Here is a 15,838-nt window from a genome sequence, read left to right as displayed (position 1 = left end):
GGTTCTGCAGTATTTCTTAAAAAACTTAGAATACATGACACGTCTGTATGTGAGTGCGGTCTAGAAGAGGGTACATTAAATCACATTCTATTATCTTGTCCTCGCCTAGATCATAAACAATTATATCGTGGTTTGATAAAACAAAAAATTCCGTTACCCACACACGTATACTCCCTTCTGTCGTTTAACCCACGAGTATTTAGATTTATAGCAATATTTTTAGAGACTAATAAACTCAAAATCTAACAAATAAGGTAACGGACCCAATCATGGACAGTTTAAGAAAAAATTTCGCCTGTTTTTGATATTTCACTCATAAATGTAAAAATTCTACCGCTAAGCGTGTTAAATCTTGAATGTCCTATCCTTCTTTTACATTTCAAGCGTATTGCAGAATGGATACTCCTATTAGTTTCTTCACACTTAACAGATTAAAACTAGGTGTTTTTTCTCCAATTATGGACGGCAGTTCTCCAGTAATGGATCCCCCATTATGGACAGTGAAATAAGTTTAAAATTTTACTTTTAAAGCCAACTGATACTCAATGAGTCAATTTTATATACAAAAAATACAATTAGTTTGAGTTATTATAACATAGGATTGTTTCTTGTAAATTTTGGTTTTGTTAATTGTTCCTTGTCCATCATAGGAGGTAGGCAGTTTTTCGGTTCCAGTAATGGACACTCGCAAAATAACTTCATTTCTTTATATCTTTGGAGCAACAAACTAGTATGTTTTATACCTTATCTCATACTTAATGCAACAAGTAAAACTCATTCAAGTTTACACCGAGTATTATTTTTTTATTATTTTATACATGAACTCAACTCTCTTAGCAACATTACTAAGAATTCGTCTTGATATTTTTTTCAGTAAACTGGTGAATTTTATCTTGTCGCCAAATCCTTCAGAAATAACCGAATTAATTGAAACTTCAAAATTAAACAGCTCTACAACTCTAGTTTATGGTACATAGCCGTCAGTTTTTAAAAACTAATATTAGATACTTATTTTTAAGGATTTGTGTTTTTTTGTCCATAATGGCATCACCGTCCATTATGGGGTATTTCACCTTAACATGATGTTTTAACCCTTTAAAGTAAGTATTTGTTTTAATTGGTAACTCACACACTAATATCCGTAGTCGGTAGGTATTATGAATTGTACTAACCCTTTATAAATTCTATCATCTAACAATTATTTTTTCAGCCCAGTTCTGAGTCTGCCAATAATCATTGAATTTCTTCTTCGTAATCTTTTCCTTTATTATATTGACGTGAAGCTGGCAAAAATGTCTTAAGACGATTGCCATAACATAAAAAAAAAAAAAAAAAAAAAAAAAAAAAAAAATGTCACCAGCATCCTTGGCACAATGTCTGAAGGGCCTATTTTGTATATAAGCTAGCTTTTGAGTTATTAGCCTTAGTTTCTATATTATTTAAATTAAGTAGTTCAGGTAAATAAATACTTAATTGTGTAATTAAAGCAAATATGGTTGCCTAATATACTTGCAACATTAATAAATATGTACACGATATTTATTTTATTCTGAGCATATTTACTGCACTGGCTAAACTGTCGGTGTATACTTACATATATTATAAGTACTTAACGTAAGTTATTTCATATAAATATAATTTAATTTGACTTGTCTTTTGCTTGACATACAAGTTGTTCTAGAGGAGATCGGCTTACTTTAGATTTTGTCAACCATATTATACAAATTGTACATCTCAAAAGAAAACTACCTACTACAGAATTAAAATAGCTATAAACCTAAAGATACGAGAAAAACAACACGAATTGGTAAGAACGTAAGTATGTTCGTTAATACGTAGGTTTTTGTGATGCTCTCGCGAGTTCTTATAATGTCAATGTTAACAAGGTGAATCAAAGTCAAGCATGACTTATATGTGAAGCCCTAGGAAAGTACACATCACAGAGTATATTTGAACTTACAAACGTAACATGCTGACGTATTCGGTAAGCCCTTGTATCAGATTTTTCAATCCACTTATGTTACAGATTCTACGCAGTTTATGAAAAGCCTTCCCCTAATGGGTCCCCAGATATATACATACCTTTTAGGTATAGTTAATGCCCAAGCCACTGCCAAGGTCACATCGATCGAAAACGACAGAGACGGAGCTATATAGGGTTATTTTTATCCCTGTCTAAAAGGGAACTGCGGTGGGAAGATTTCGAGCCTCGTCTGGCAGTCTGTTGGTAAACAAGGAGGCTTGGTGTCGTATTATGGAATTGTTTATATACTTAACGGGATCTTACCGCGTCGCTACACTCTCTACGAGTATGCTACAGTGCCTGTCTTTTTTATCGACGGCGAATGCTGTACCTGCACGGGTAGCATGGTCGCGCGATAGACGATAAAATATCAGGCCGTCCCTATCGCACTATTAAATTAATAAGTGCGATAGGGACGGCCAGATGTTTTATCATTTATCGCGCGACCATAATTGACTGCCTGGGCATTTTCAGAATTTAGGACCCCCAATTAGCGTAAGTTGTTAACAAAAATTTATGTTAACAACTTAGTGCGTTTTCACATTACCGCATCCGATATCGGATGTAGGACCGTTATCCCACACATTGAAGCCGCCATTTTTGATTTTTGTCTTTGAAATCCTTCCGACATCCGATATCGGATCGGATAATGTGAAAACGCACTTACGCTAATCACTGTCAGTTTTGTGACGATAATTAAATAAGCATGAAATTTCAATAAAAACATTCAGAATGTGAAAAAAAACCGGCCAAGAGCGTGTCGGGGCCACGCTCAGTGTAGGGTTCCGTAGTTTTCCGTATTTTTCTCAAAAACTGCTGAACCTATCAAGTTCAAAACAATTTTCCTAGAAAGTCTTTATAAAGTTCTACTTTTGTGATTTTTTTCATATTTTTTAAACATATGGTTCAAAAGTTAGAGGGGGGGGGACGCACTTTTTTTTCCTTTAGGAGCGATTATTTCCGAAAATATTAATATTATAAAAAAACGGTATTAGTAAACCCTTATTCATTTTTAAATACCTATCCAACAATATATCACACGTTGGGGTTGGAATGAAAAAAAATATCAGCCCCCACTTTACATGTAGGGGGTACCCTAATAAAACATTTTTTTCCATTTTTTATTTTTGCACTTTGTTGGCGTGATTGATATACATATTGGTACCAAATTTCAGCTTTCTAGTGCTAACGGTTATTGAGATTATCCGCGGACGGACGGACGGACGGACGGACGGACAGACAGACATGGCGAAACTATAAGGGTTCCTAGTTGACTACGGAACCCTAAAAAGCAAATTTTTAGACAGATTTTATGCATAATCGTCGTCACAAAACTGACAGCGAGTTAATTTTTGTTAACAACTTTTGCTAATTGGGGGGACCAAAATTCTGAAAACGCCTACCTACATAAGGTTAATTTGTCTTTCCATTTCTATCTGTTTTCTTAGTGGAAAAGATCTAAGTCGGTTTTACGAAGTTTTTGTGTAGGTACCTACATTTTCTATTTAATAAATAGTACACTCAGTCATATATCTGACAGGGTAATTCATTCATCAAAATAAACCATGACCTTAAAATCAAATAAACGTAAGGTAAAGCGGGGCAAATCTCGACTGGGGGCAATTGTAACTGATCCATTTTTCCATGATGATGTTGAGTTCTACATGTATCCACTAAACACGCCTACCATATATAACCGGTGGACACTATTTAATAATGAAAACGTTGTAAAACATGGAAAAAATGGATCAGTTACCTACATTTGGGCCACCTGTACCTTAACCCTTAAATGCATGATTTTTTTCTTTTAACTAGAAATTAATAATGTGATAGACAATGGTTTTCTGACTCTAGGAAAAATAATAAAAAAATATTTAACATCGATTTTAATACTAAATCAGTGTTAGAAGTAAAATAGGCTAAATCTTACTTATATAAATATATAATTACTAGTAAAATTTATAAGAAAACTTTTACTACTATTAAAAAGGTACACTATTTGAGAAACCCCTATGATAAAATGATTAAACATAAAATAGTTACTAACTCTGAAAAAATCTGCCTGAATCATGTACTAAAAATCACCATCATCCAGTTTTTTCACATTTTTCCGCCATTTTTTCTTAAATGGTTGGAAATAATGTTTTTATTTAGTAATTGAGATGTAGGATCTAAGAAAAATAAATAAAAAAGTCCAGCTTATATTTTGGCTATAAACTAGCCAAAATATACATACATACATACAAAATATACAAAATATACATACATTGTAGCCAAATGGCAACAATATGCATTTAAGGGTTAATGAAAATTATTTATATTGTATTAAGAAAAATACCTACAATGCTTCTGGAGATAACATGAAAGCAGTAATTAAAACTTTTCCTTTCCTACCCCCAAGGTACACCTATTCAACTCAACTCTGCCGGTAAGAAATCCTACACAAAGAAAGTTATGATTAAATGGATCCCCAGACACTATTACAAACGGTACGGCTCATGATTCTCGTGAATTGCTGTTTCAAAACTAATAACACTAACAACGCGTGACATCGTCGTAATGAGGTATAATTATACTTATACAGGCACACCTTTATTAAGTACTAGCTTATGCCCGCAGCTTCGCTCGCGTTAGAAAGAGACAAAAAGTAGCCTATGTCACTCTCCATCCCTTCAACTATCTCCACTTAAAAAATCACGTCAATTCGTCGCTCTGTTTTGCCGTGAAAGACGGACAAACAAACAGACACACACACTTTCCCATTCATAATATTAGTATGGATTCGTGCAATACCAATGTCAAACGTACATGTAATGCACAAAAAGCTCGCGTTCCTGATTTCTTTGCCGTAATTCGGCATCCTTTTGGAACAGGCTATGCAGTTCTGAAAACTGTATCCTTGCCACGTGCAGTGAGGATTTACACAGTACAATCAGTAGGTTTTGGCTCACTTTGCACTTTGAGATGCGAACCGGAAGTAGGCAATTTTAATTTATTAAACATTAAGGTATACCTATCTGTGCTTTTTAATTTTTAATGATTGTTTGTTTTTACATTATTACACTCTATTGTTACTTTAACTTTTTAATTGATGTGTTTCTTGTCATAGTTATGGTTTTTTTGCCTGAATTAAAATTGATATATATTTATTTTATTTTAAAGATCATTTATTTAAACTTTATTGCACAGTAAAAATATACAGTTACAAAAGGCGTACTTAATGCTACATGGCATTCTCTACCAGTCAACCTTTAGGCCAAACAGAGAAGACCAAAAAAGGTGCGGGATATGTAAAGAACACTAAAGACTTGATTTTATTGGACTACGTTATAGAAAAAATAGGGACTTATATAAATATATTTACCTATTTAAGATACTAATAACTATAATAAATACATATATTATTAATAAATACAAATAAATTACATATTATAGATTTACATAAATATAATATATATACATATATATATACCTGCTCTAAATATACTTGAGACTTCTCAAAAAGATGTTTTCGCAGCTTGCGCTTGAATGTGGACTTAGATCATCATCATCAGTAAAGTACCTATAATAAAGAATAAATAGTAGTATTATTAATATTGTACACGCATGTTACACATCATTCTCATTACTTATTCCGGGTATCAGAGTACCCTATACAAGTACGAATACTACTATTAAATTGTTGTTGAACCAGAGCCTACATAATTGACAGGACAAAAAACACGTACACGTGTAAAATATACAAGACTAGCTTTTGCCCGCAGCTTCGCTCGCGTTAGAACGACACAAAAAGTAGCCTATGTCACTCTCCATCCCTTCAACTATCTCCACTTAAAAAATCACGTCAATTCGTCGCTCCGTTTTGCCGTGAAAGACGGAGAAAAACAGACACACACACTTTCCCATTTATAATATTAGTATGGATTAGGTATAAGCACGTAATGTCTGGACGACCCTCTTCCCGCTCCCACGCAGCGGCACGATTGACCTCAATATACATAATTGTCCAGTCTGTAATACATTAAGTAAATGAAATATGAATTGGATGTTTCTTGTTCACAGTTATGGTTATTTACAAATATTAATCTAATTGTCCCCCGTGTGGTGACGGGTTAAGAATTTCACCACCCCCTTTCTTCCCGTGGGTGTCGAAAAAGTCGACTGTGGGATATGGGTTAAATTGTGGTGTAGGCGAGAGGCTGGCAACTTGTCACTGCAATGGCACAATTTCGATTTCTATCAACCCCTTTTTGTCAAGAGTGGCACTGAAACTTTAGTACTTAATTCATGTGCTTATGCCTACCCCTTTATGGGATACAGGCGTGATTGTATGTATGTATTAATTTACATACATACATACAATACATACAATCACGCCTGTATCCCATAAAGGGGTAGGCAGAACACATGAAACTACTGAAGCTTCAGTGCCACTCTTGGCAAATAAGGGTTTGAAAGAAAACGAAACTGTGACATTGCAGTGACAGGTTGCCAGCCTCTCGCATACGCCACAATTTAACCCAATTAATTTAATTATTAATTATTATTATTTTTTTTTTTTTTTTATGAAATAGGCAGCAAACGAGCAGACGAGCCGCCTGATGGGAAGTAATTGTAAAAAAACTACTTTATGGGGTTAAAATGTTTTGTAGGTAGGAAGTTTATTTCAAGTGCCACGTTACTTGTAGTGTCGGTTAACTATGTAGGATTAGTTGGGCCGTCAATGGTAAATAAAACACTGAAAATTTTACCTATCCAGTTTGTAACACAGCCTTGTGTACACATATGGAAATAGCACAGAGTGTTTAAAAATGATTGCTATTTACACATGATATTTGCAAAGATGCCCGAAATAAACATTTTCCCCTCACTAGCTCGGAAACACGTGTTTTGTCCTTTAATACCAGCGGGTAAAAACGCATTTTATCCACTAGTGGGTAAAGTAATTTGACCTTGAATAAAGTTGAATTAACTGCTTTAAAATTGATAAAAGTAGGTGAATCTAGTAATAAAGATGATTTACCACCTGTGGAACTACTGGAAGCAGTGATAAACGCATTTTTTGCGTTGTAGTTTCCTCGTTATAGTGAGGGGAAAAGTTTTGTGTTACACACGGGTGCAAATGTATTTTACTTCTCGTGCACACTCCACACTCGGCGTTAAAATACAACTTTGCCCCCTTGTATAACAAATAACTATTGTCATCCATTGACTTGACACGCAAAAAATCTATACATACTCGTAATTACGGAGTTACTCGTAATGACATCTAATATCCATACTCGTAATGAACAAAAGACGCGCACTGCCAGCGGTATCCATTTCGGCTAGGCTGTCAGCAAGCGCGCATCACAAAGGTTGATAGTTCTGTCACCTACATACTCGTATATAAAAAAAAAATGAAAAAACTCATAACATAATGGACCGATTTTCAACACTCCCGACTAACTCAGCTTTCAAACAAAAATAATTAAATCTAAATCTGTTCATCTGTTCGGGAGCTACGGTGCAACAGACAGATACACACACACACAGACATACAGACACGTTAAACTTATAACACCCCGTCGTTTTTGGGTCGGGGGTAAAAAAAAAATATTGGGGACATCTTACACAGATCAACTTAGCCCCAAACTAAGCAAAGCTTGTACTATGGGTGCTAAGCGACGATATACATACTTAAATAGATAAATACATTCTTATATACATAGAAAACGTCCATGACTCAGGAACAAATATCTGTGCTCACCACACAAATAAATGCCCTTACCGGGATTCGAACCCAGGATCGCCGCTCAGCAGGCAGGGTCACTATCGACAGCCAGACCGGTCGTCAAAAAAACTACTTACCAACATTTATTTGTGAAAGCCTGTAGGTAAGTTACTGGAGTCGATAAGTCAGAAATTTTGAACTTGGATTCTATCTGAATGACGTTCCATCAAACAAAAACCACTTCGGAACGGACCGATAACCTCTTAAATAAGTCCTTACAAAAAGCGTTTCCTCATTCCTGCTAAAAGGAACCGATCTAAAATAAAACTTCTATAATCGGCCGACCTATATTGAGTGGAGGTCCAAGGGGAGCGTTGGACGCGTAGCTCGTAGCTGGTTCTACGACGTAGGCCCGCTTAGAGGCACTATGGGAAAAATCTAGCAAACGAGTATTTTAGTTCAATAACAATGCTTTTCTGATGTGAGTAGAGCACATAGACGTGAGAGTGAGAAAATAGATGCTTCTTCCAACAAAACTGTTTATTTGATTCTAGATTAGTAATAAACTTCGAACCGAGCTATATAAGATAACCACTGCCAAGCTTATTTTGTAACTACGATGTAGCGCCTGGCATGTATTATCCGTTTAGAGACAAAAATATTCCATTCCGCGGAGACTTGTGAGGGTGAATCCACTTAAAAGTAACGTAAGTCACGACTTCATTGAGTGTTTATTTAAACTACAGCTGCAAATGAAAGGATCTATGCATATATCGGGAAAGTAACACTAATTTAGAGATGGATTATCATTTGAACTTGCATCGTGAACAAAAGGAACATGTCATAAAACCGTGACTCATGTTACTCTTGCCGCTGATTGACCCGTGACAGTCCTGGATCTTGTCTCTAAACTAAACTCTTTATATATGTACATAGGTAAAAAGGAATTCTTAAAATCTTTTAGAAGCTAAAAATTCCTTAAGTACATTGTTTAAACAACTTCAGGAGAAGTCGCAGGCGGAGGCTAGTATTTATATATTCAGTATGACGGAATGTTTTGTGCTCGGCAAAACTCGGTGGTCTGTAGGCACGGCTCGAGCTTCGCCGGCCGGCGAGCAAGCGCCTCTATATGTTTACATACTAGTGGTGGACGATTGGCTTATCGATAACAATGTCTTTAAACTAAACTTATAACTATCGATATTGTCAGTGACATTTTATCCCGCCAGGCGGCGCCTAGTGCCTAGGCATGTCACTGTCATTCATATGTGAGAGAGAGAAAACACATATTATTCTCTCGCTCTCACGTATGAAATTCTTTATCTGTGCAATGGACTAATATGGTGGCGCCATCTATCATAACCTTTGAGTGTGCCTCCTCATTTTTAGGGTTCCGTAGTCAACTAGGAACCCTTATAGTTTCGCCATGTCTGTCTGTCCGTCCGTCCGTCCGTCCGTCCGCGGATAATCTCAGTAACCGTAAGCACTAGAAAGCTGAAATTTGGTACCAATACGTATATCAATCACGCCAACAAAGTGCAAAAATAAAAAATGGAAAAAAATGTTTTATTAGGGTACCTCCCCTACATGTAAAGTGGGGGCTGATATTTTTTTTCATTCCAACCCCAACGTGTGATATATTGTTGGATAGGTATTTAAAAATGAATAAGGGTTTACTAAGACCGTTTTTTGATAATATTAATATTTTCGGAAATAATCGCTCCTAAAGGAAAAAAAGTGCGTCCCCCCTCTAACTTTTGAACCATATGTTTAAAAAATATGAAAAAAATCACAAAAGTAGAACTTTATAAATACTTTCTAGGAAAATTGTTTTGAACTTGATAGATTCAGTAGTTTTTGAGAAAAATACGAAAAACTACGGAACCCTACACTGAGCGTGGCCCGACACGCTCTTGGCCGGTTTTTAACACTGATCTATTCGATGCATATCGTATCTATGTAGATCAAATGTTTTTCGGACGTAGGTATCTTAACATAATTTCATAGCTTCCGAATCACGCCTTTGGCGAGTGGTTGTCGGTATACAATGAAATAAAATGAAATGAAATGAAATATTTATTTTTCCAAGTAGGCATATCACAATGCACATATGAACGTCGCTAATAAAGCTACGCCGGCTCTAACCCTACGCCTCAGTTTCGAGAAGATTTCATTCCCCCCTCAGTTGGAGGGGGGGGGGGTTCACTATGGGACCGACAAGAAACTCGGCGGGCCACTTCTTTTCAAAACATTACATCTTCTTATTAACATGCATTAAAAAAAACACAAGATACAATTTAAAAAGCAAAAGTATTCAGGAGTATTTTGATAGCGGGTCAGTGATTGCAGCTACCAGATCTCGTGCTGCTATACCAAAATGGTCTTAGGAGACCTTCTCTTGATTTCAATTATTAAAGATTGGCGTTTATAGATTTATTAAAAATCATACAGGTTTCGAGACACACTAAATCACACAGGGTTTGACAAACTTTTTTACTATGTCATCCGCTGCCATTCCTATCCAGGATAAAAAAACATGGGGTCTAAACTCTAATTAAACTATGATAGTAAATCATATGAATATCCCCGGTAGGAATAAATACGAATTCATAGTTTCATTCGGTGGAGATACTGGGAACACACCATTGCATTTATAAAATCATCCGCTAGTAAATTATCCGCGAATAGTTCGTACCTAGATAATAGTGTAAAACCTAGATACCTACTCGTACGGTTGCGTTGTTTTATCGCAGAGTTCCTGTGTCAAATTGTCCACCTTCTTCGTCCATAATCAAAAAAGCTCATTTATACCGAAAAATGCATTGTCATTCGATTTACACATTCATTGTTATATTCAATTCTACATTGGTGTTTATTTTACCCGGGATAGATTTTTAGACAAGTAAGATCATCTCAAAAAGTTACAGACAAGACCATGGAATATCGCTACTGTAATCCATAAAATAATTTCCCTATCGATGTAAATATGTATCCACATCACTACGCCCGCTGAGCCCAGCCCCTCAGTCGGTGAAGCCGGGAGTTCGCGCGCGGACGTCCGCCATTTTGTTTCCCGCCGCCGTAAAAAAAAACGTACAATCAGACATCAATATTTACCCACGGATTGAACCACTAACGAAGGTAAGACAGTTTTAGGAACAATTTTGTTTGTTAAGTTTTACCTTGAGAGTCAAGGACGTTTTTGTGCGCGACACTTCCGGAGTTTAGTCTGCGCGATTTGATATTGTTTTTTATCACGAGAAAATTTGGAAACACAATAAGTGTGTTTATTTCATATATTGTTGAGCAGATATACAAATTATACATATACGGAACTGTTAAAAAATTATTCAAATAAAATGTGAAATGTTTTTCATCGCAAAAAAATAATGCTTTGTTTTCGTATAGTATATTTATAAAGACAATAGTGTTATTGATATAGATATAAACGATCGATCTAAGCAGACATAAGCTAAGTGTTATGTTATGAGCTTGAACAATGATAAGAGACACGCCCCGACGAAACCGGGTCAAGCCAGCCAGTGCCGGTTCATTGAATCAGAACCTGGCTGAAAACTAAACTAACAGTGTAAGATATAATACAACTTGTATAATAAAGTGCACGGAAGTGTAAAATTAGAGACCAGCAGACGGAATATGGTTTTTGCGTAGTTAAATGTTTTCAAATTAATTACATTTCCATTTCTTAAACCTAATAATATTTTTCGAGGGGCTTATTTTTAAATTATGACAACGATAAATGCGCATACACGTCTTTTTATAACATGTATTATTTTATTAAATATGTATTTTAATATTAATATTTAATATTTAATAAGAATAATAGTTTCCAGTTAATTAAAACAAATTTACAAATATAATATAACTGTAATCAAGAGTTGTAAGATGACTATCAGTTAATAACCCAATCACAAAATTAAAATTTAAAAAAAAACCGACATAAATAGTGGACCGGTTTTGACACACACACAGACAGACAGACAGACAGACAGGTCAAACTTATAACATCCCGTCGTTTTTGTGTCGGGGGTTAATAATTAGGTTTGATATTTTAAAAATGTGTTTTATTTGTATCAGGACTACACACATAGATACCTAATGTTTTTTTGTCAAGTAACTGTGATGTACCTATGATAGATTAGAACGCATATAATAGTGTTGATAAAATGCATCATAAATAATAACTTATTAATATTATAAACAACAGGTATCTTCATGCACATCGAAATCAGTTCATTTCATTATAAAGAAATATAAAATGATTGATTGATAAAGATATAAGACGTCATTCAGATGGATTCGTATCGTATCTAGAGCTAATATTTGACATATCTTATCATTATTTTAAAATATGGATCACGCCGTTAGAGAGCTAAAAATAGTGAAGTAGTTACCATAGCTAAAACCAGCCGGGCGGTATATTTCCGGTGCACCTGCGCAGAAAGATGGAATTAGATTGCTCACGATTTATGCAGTTTACGTCTTTAGTTTCTCAAACGTAAGAGAATTTCTCTAATGAATAGAATACAATGGGATGTCTTCATTTGCCAGAATTTATAATGACAACAGGATATTTTATGCTGCAGGCGTTTAAAGGAGGTCAAAAAAGACAAGTGGCGTGGATAACAATTTGAGGCGAAGCCGAATTGTTATTAAGTAAGACGCCACGAGTATTTTTTGACTCGGTTAAACACCGTTGTATACAATACTTTTTCTACGACCACGCACTTAGTTTTTAATAGTTTTCTTGAATAAATTGACACTGTTTGCTGTATGTTGACGCAAAGGTCTGCACTGTCAGCTCAGCTACCCAAAACCTTCCCGCTCACGCGCGCAGTATCGTTATAACAGTGCGTTGCCATGGTTACAGAGCCAAACAATGCGTTTTCAGTCTTTTTCGATACTGCGCGCATGCGCGGAAGGATTTGGGGAATAGACTTTTATGTAGGGTTTTAAAGATCTATGCACGACCCTGTAAATGACGAATTACAGTTCAGGAGTAGAAAAAGACTTAATCAGTATTCAATTGAAGACACGACATGCTAATAATACACACCTTTAAATAGCAGAGGCCTCTGCCGCCGCAACCGTCGCTGCATCAGGTAAGCCCACTAGCTCCATATGCGGTAGTACAGCATTACTTTTTACTTCATATTTAGTACAGTCCATTGCCCATCTTTAAATATCTGCTGGCTTTAAGCCACAACATAAAATATTGTTTACATATAAATGTTGCAGTGAATAAATAATAATTGCAGCACTACTTTTCGTTCGTTTAAAATTGGAACTGCGGTGAAAAGTCAAGTCAGAATCGTGTTCAAACAATGTTCCTAAGATGTTAGTTAGACGTCACTAAATAAATATTGACGTTTCCTTAAACTTTGTTTTTGCCACTAACATGGACGGTTTATATCGTATTTAGTATTTGACCCGTGGTAATTTGAATTGGACAACCTCTACAAAATTTAAAATAAATCTGAGTACCTACACTACCTACACTTATACAGTGTGTGTACAGTGTACATATTCAAAAGACTCAGCTCTGCAATGGTACGTTTAGTCGATCGAACATGATTTTGATCAGAGGCTTAAAAGGTATCAAATTGGAGCCATGCGTAATTACGCAAAGACGCGAGACACTGAATATCGACATAAGCGGTAAACGAATCGATATACGCATACATATCGACGGTGAAGTAACATGAACTCCCAACTACATAGGTTTTCATACTTAGTTAGGAGTTCATGGCACTTCGCCATCGATATGTATAATGCTGATGAACAGCGTTGTTCAAATGTATGTGGTTCGAGGAACGGTTATTAGGTTACCTTACATTATTAACCCCCTTTTTCTAAATCTGCCAAGCCGCTATTATGAATAAGGGGTTATTATAGGTAATCAGTAAACTGTGTACGGTCAGCCAAGAAAGTGGTTTACCACTTTTTGACCTTATGTGTTTCAAATAGAGAGTAAACCACATTTTTGTCTGACTGTACCTATTATATTAATAGTCATTTTATGCACTATACTTGAGGATTAAGAGGTACACCATCATAATTATCACTACGTGAGATACCAACGACGGAGAGACGGCTGGATTAAATAGGGACAAAATTTGATTTCTAATAAAAATTAAGTACTTATATCGTCACTACTTTTAAAAAACTTGTATCTTCGTCTGTCAATGAAAAAAAAATTGTAGTATGTAAAGTATGTATGGAATGCATATAGACTTACTGCGTTTTAACTTTGAGGAGAAGCATGAGATACGAGATTTTTTAAAAGTAGTGACGATATTCCATTTTGACCTCTTCTACGAGTATATATATTCTGCACGATTGATAGAACTGATCCAAGTACTAGCTAAATTGGCTGTTATTTGCATTTTAATCCACTTTGTATGCGATCGCGATAAGCAAGATAACCTCTGAAGTAACGAAGGTTATATTATCTCTCAGAAAACATTTCTTCGAGAAGTGTATAACGGGATATTTGGATTTGTGGCTGTATTGCAGGAAAAAAGTTGACGATTTTTGTGGCTGGAGAAGTGGCCATATGCATCTTCCAAAAAGGCTTTAAGGGAGATTTTTTGCCTTGTTAGTGTGTCAAAACGTAGAAGCTAAATTTGATTCATTTCCCGGTTTCCGATTGAGCTGAAATTTTGCACACATATGTAAATCACGTGACAATGAAATATTATGGTATCATGAAGCTGATCTGATGATGGAGCAGAAAGGTGATCATAGGAACTTTGTTATGAAACGTCGTATCCCCACCGAGTAAGGGGTTTTTATAAACGTCTCGGAGAACAGTAGATGACTGTTGAAAGAAAGGTACAGTCGGCGACAAAAGCTTGTGCCAAAAACGAATTTTTTGCAAAAAAAAACTTATTTCTGAATTAAGGTCGTAATTTGAATGATTCTGAAATTTTGAAATTTGAGCGTTTGGCGTTTAGCGTTTAGGCAAGGGACGACACCATGTTTGAAAAAGAAGCTTGCTGTTTCATTATTCAGTGTCGGTATTAATAAATAATGCCTATCCGTAAAGTAAGTACAGAGAACCTTGGCCATGGCGTTTACGCGAGGTCAAAGGTGGTTGAAGACGGAGGGCGTTAACATGGATTTACAATCGATAGCTATTACACTCATTAGTGACTGACAATAACTGCTATACAAGTAGGTATTCATTCATATAAGCATTCTATCAGAAAAAGCCTTGAAGTAAAACATTTGTGTTTCTTAACCGCCGCCTCAAATCTCTCAAGGACGGAAGGTTCTCAATTCGTCTGTATGTTTTTTTTTTATGTTTGTTCCACGATATCTTCGACGTTACTGGACCGATTTTGAAATTTTTTTTTTATTGAATGTATATGCATACAGATTGGTCCCATTTTTCTCAGACCCCAGTTCTGATGATGGGATCCTGGAGAAATCGAGGGACCTCCTCAAATCTGAAAGGCACACGTATAGTGATTTTTGTGTTTTTTAAGGAACAGCATGCATTTACGTACGGAACAGTGACATTTGGTGCAGTGGAACTGATGATGATGGTCAGAACGGAACTCCTAAATCTGAACGGCACACTATAAAGTGACTTTGGTATTTTTAACCGTCGCCTCATATCTCTCAAGAAGGACGGTTATCAAGTCGTCTGTATGTTTTTTTTTTTTTGTTTTTTTTTTTAATGTTTGTTCCTCGATATCTCCGTCGTTACTGGACCGATTTTGAAATTTTTTTTTTTGATTGAATGTATACGCATACAGATTGGTCCCATTTTTCTCAGAACCCAGTTCTGATGATGGGATCCTGGAGAAATCGAGGGAACTCCTCGAATCTGAAAGGCATACATATGGTGATTTTTGTGTTTTTAAAGGAACAGCATGCATTTAGGTACGGAACAGTGACATTTGGTGCAGTGGAACTGCTGATGATGGCCAGAACGGAACTCTTCAAATCTGAACGGCACGCTTATAGTGACTTTGCCATTTTTATAAGAACAGCATGTACTTTCGTCCAGAACAGTGACATTTGGTGCAGTGGAATTGCTGATGATGGTCAGAACCGAACTCCTCAAATCTGAA

The 15,838-nt window shown here is 35.9% G+C and overlaps 1 protein-coding gene across 4 annotated transcripts in view; it reads left to right on the top strand.

Annotated features, from left to right (window-relative positions):
• The first annotated feature begins 10,771 nt into the window (after positions 1–10,771).
• LOC125226598 (protein FAM13A) overlaps positions 10,772–15,838 on the top strand; it is a 29,828-nt gene continuing 24,761 nt past the window's right edge. For all 4 annotated transcript variants that reach the window (XM_048130609.1, XM_048130608.1, XM_048130607.1 and 1 more), the window contains exon 1: positions 10,772–10,877. The gene's annotated coding sequence lies outside the window, so the exon portion shown is untranslated. The remainder of the gene's footprint in view (positions 10,878–15,838) is intronic.

The sequence above is a fragment of the Leguminivora glycinivorella genome, chromosome 5, assembly GCF_023078275.1.
Source record: "Leguminivora glycinivorella isolate SPB_JAAS2020 chromosome 5, LegGlyc_1.1, whole genome shotgun sequence".
Taxonomy (NCBI): Eukaryota; Metazoa; Arthropoda; class Insecta; order Lepidoptera; family Tortricidae; genus Leguminivora; species Leguminivora glycinivorella.
The sequence above is the reverse complement of the archived record's forward strand: the minus strand, read 5'-3'. Positions and strand labels throughout refer to the sequence as shown.